We start from the raw sequence: 4,306 nt of genomic DNA, 5'->3' as shown, positions 1-4,306 counted from the left end.
TCCCACAGACAAAGAGATCATGGGCACTTTGAGTAGTCACCATGTTGGTTTTCAGAGCAGCACCAACTTTTTAGTTGTGGTCCTTGTATAATATAAATATAATAATATATAGAATATATATATATATATATATATATATATATATATATATATATATATATATATACAAACACATAATATATATATATATATATAAATATATGTGTGAGTGTGTGTGTGTGTGTGTGTGTGTGTGTGTGTGTGTGTGTGTGTGTGTTAGTGTGTGTGTGTCAGTCTGTGTGCATATATTTGTGTGTATTACAGAGAGAGAGAGAGAGAGAGAGAGAGAAAGAGAGAGAGAGAGCGAGAGAGAGAGAGAGAGAGAGAGAGAGAGAGAGAGAGAGAGAGAGAGAGAGAGAGAGAGAGAGAGAGAAGCGAAAGCCCATTTTGAGACATAGAGCTTTAAAAAAGTGTAAAGATGAGTGAGGAATCAGAAATGAAGGTCAGAATAAACTTCGATGTTTTGAGAATTTGAAGGTTGAGCAGTGGGGAGGGGGTGACCTTTGTTTCGATTGTTTTCCTGGGGTTTTTTTTCTTTTATATCATGCGAGCTAAGGCGACAAACAAAAAGCGTTGGAAATAATTAAATCAGCAGGGAAATCAGAGGGTACAGACCAGGTAACGTTATGTATGAACGCCTTCAAAGTGACATTTTTTCTGGAATGTTTGAGTGTAAGATCACTCCCAACTTTGGATTTTTTTTCCTCAGGTTTTGGAGAAACGAAACACGTAGGAGAGACGAGCACACGAGGATGTGTTAGTTAGCATCTTGGAGTATAACGCAATCTATCCCAGCACTGAGGATGCCCTTGGCGACAACAAAATGAGTTAGTGATAATAAGAACAAAAACGACGTAAAAACATCAGCCGCAACCATAATAGTACCAGTAGTGATAGCAGCAACAACAGCAACAGTAGCAACAGCACCAATAACAACTTCATTTACTTGTTCAATAGCGCTTGGTCCAACTGTTCGACCCTGACAAAACGCCGTTTTCTTTCTTTCTATTCTTTCTTTCTTTTTTTTTGGTGTTTTACGACGCTCGCAAAGCATAAGGTCATATTGTTACCGCGCGGGACACACCAAATATTTCCGGTTGGTAGGAAATTTTGAATTTTGCAAGAGTGGTGACCGAATTTTAATTTTATCGATTTTGGACCACCAAGGGATCTCCGAGATTTTTAGCCCTTATCCGAGAAGGCTAGGTGTATATCTTTCCTACCAAAAGATCAGGGGTGTGGCTGAAAGACAGCAGTAAGAGGAAGCACCAACGGTAGATCTTGTACCCTAACAAAAATGTCATTCCTTATGCTCAACAAAAATTTAGTTGATTTTCTATGAAAAATAAATCAAGAATCAAGAAAAAGGCGCTTTGTGGCGTTTTGAAATGGTTGCCTGTTTTAGAAGTCCGATGACAAAACGCCCTTTATTCGGTCGCTGACGTCCAAAAGGAAAGGCTTTTTCGGCTTGATTTCGTACTAATAACTTTTAAAAATGTGTTTTAACGACCTGAGCACAGTATAATGAGCTCTTTTGCAAAACTGAAAACCAACTTACCAAGCTCTTCTTTTTTGTTCCTTGGTTTAATTTAAACTTTGTTGTAGATTTAGGGTTTTAGAATCAGCGGGAGCTCATTTCTAGGAGAATTTTAATGGTAAATATTTCTTTTTTTAAAGGTGTTTCAGCGTGTCAGGTGCTTGTCCATTATTGAAAACCAAGAAATTGACATGTTTCCACCCATTGAGCACTTTTTAGAACGATTGTTCAAAACAAAATTTGGCTTAACACGTTTTATATTCATTTCAACATTATATTTCTGTGTGGATGTTGCAAAAAAAATTAATTAAATTAAAAAAAAAAAAAAACTGTCGTTGATGAAAGTCTCAGAAAATGTAAATTTGCAGTTAGCAAGGACACTGAAGCTTAGTAATCACCAAATAGTGGTGGCTATTTTCTCCCTAATTTTTATCCCTCATAACAGTCAGATTCTACCCCCTTCAATCGTAAATATTTCGATTTCTACTCGAGAGATGGATACGATTTTCATCAAAAGCAAGGCAAATGAACAAGCTTTAAGACTATACCAATATGCATGTGTCCACATGCCCAAAGAATGACGAGTGCTTGATTCCTCCTTGTTGTGACACAAGTTACACGTTGTTTCTTTTCTCTGGGTTGGGTCGTTTTGTTTTTTATTTTGTTTTTGTTTTTTAGTTTTTCATTCCCTATTGTGACAGTTACATCTAGATATGACATTGGTTTAACTCGTTTAAGTTGACCTACTTTGGAAAAAAAGAAAAAACTAAGAGGCGGAACTTTGTAATTCAAGCAAATTTTTTCATTCAATTTCTTTGTCTGAAATTTTAGTAAGGCAGTCAACAATATCCCAATCATGAAATAATGCAAATTCATGTTTCTGTTGTGTTCCTGCTGGTTCAAAATGTGCAGCAGTATTACCTTACGTCTGATGATGTTTACATCTTTATAATCACTATACGGTTTTTCAAAAGGGCGGGGGTCAGCTATTTCCCCTCCATCTCCGGTAACACCAAGCGATCATAAAAATCGTAGATGCTTTACGCTCCCATTGACACAATTTAGATCATGTGTTGGCCCCAAGATGAATCGACCCAGCCAGTCATGACCAGCATGAAGTTAAAAGGAAAAAAATGACCGTGAAGACAGATGGACATATTTGATGACCCCCCCCCCAAAAAAAAAAAACCCACCCATCCCCACCCCCTATACATACACCACACACACACACACACACACACACACACACACACACACACACACACTCACACACACACACACACACACACACACACACAAACACACACACATACAAACCCACGCACACAAACACACACACGAACATACGCACACACACCAACACACAAACATGCGGGTAAAAAGTACGTCTTCTGGGTGCGACTGCATTGTAAATTCTCGGATAGCTCGTGCATCTCATCGCAGTGACTCAAATGTTAATACACGGAGAGTCTATACATGTTGGATGTGTGTGTGTGGGGGGGGGGGGGTTGGTAAGTGTTTTATGACCCTCGCAACTGCATAGTAAGGCCAAATGAGCGCGCGGGACACACCAAACATTTTCAGTTGGAAAGAAATTTGGAATTTTGCCCAAGTGACGGCTGAAGCCTATTCTTATCGATTGCAGACCACTAAGGGATCTTTAACATGTTCAACTTGCACATGAGACCTCCGAGATTTTTTACCCATGTCCAAGAAGGCTAGGTGTAGATCTTTCCTACCAGAAGATCAGGGGTGTGGCTGAAAGACAGCATTAAGAAGGAGCCAAGGAGTAGCAGTAGAAAGGCTACAGAGAGAGTGAGGAGCCCAGAGAAGGAGGCAAAGGACGTAAGGGAGTGGGGGAAGACAGTGGAGACGAAAGCAGACAACAGAACATTGCTAGAGAGCAGGACAGGAGGTGAAAGGAGACAACTTTAGAAAAGAAAATGTTTCCGTCGTTACCCGGATGCGAAACCAGGAACTTTTGAATGAAAGGCGAACACCTTAACCTCTAGGCCACGAAAGCCCCCATGCTTGGTGTGCCTTGTAAGTCATGAAAGTTCTGAGTTACGCCCACAACAACATAATAATAATAATCTCTATCATTGAAGAGGCAGGCTAGTTCGGCCTTACTTGTGAGGCGCAGCATAGAGCTGAGAGGATCACGATAAACCAGAAAGACAGGTAATAATAATAATAATAAATAGCATTTATACTGCGCATTTCCATTTTCTAAAAGATGCTGAATGCGCATTACAACGAAAAAGACATCACATCTTAAAAATTAATCGACAAGTGCGTACGTAAAACAACGTATTATACATATAATATAAATACTTATGTGTAAAATTTTATATGAGAAAAATAGTCTCGCAGTGAGGTTGAAAATGTGTTCACTAAAAAAATACAATGCAATAAAAATTAACGAACGGTCACAATAAAGTTGAAAGGTGGAGATATCCGATTAAAAACACGAAAACAAAATCCCCAAATTGAGATCGAATTCTTTTGTGAGTAGTCTTGAAGAGCTTAATCATTACACAACAGAGGTAGGTCAGCTTTGTGTTTAAAGCGATTAAACAACCGACTGTTTATAAACACAAAATCAACAACAACAACAACAACAACAACAACAACAACAACAACAACAACAACAACAACTACAACAACAACAACAACAACAACTACAACAGCAACAACAAACGGAAATATAAATTAAACTGAACACTTATG

This window comes from Aplysia californica, unplaced genomic scaffold, assembly GCF_000002075.1.
Source record: "Aplysia californica isolate F4 #8 unplaced genomic scaffold, AplCal3.0 scaffold00023, whole genome shotgun sequence".
In the NCBI taxonomy this organism is placed as follows: Eukaryota; Metazoa; Mollusca; class Gastropoda; order Aplysiida; family Aplysiidae; genus Aplysia; species Aplysia californica.
This window is presented reverse-complemented; position numbering follows the sequence as displayed.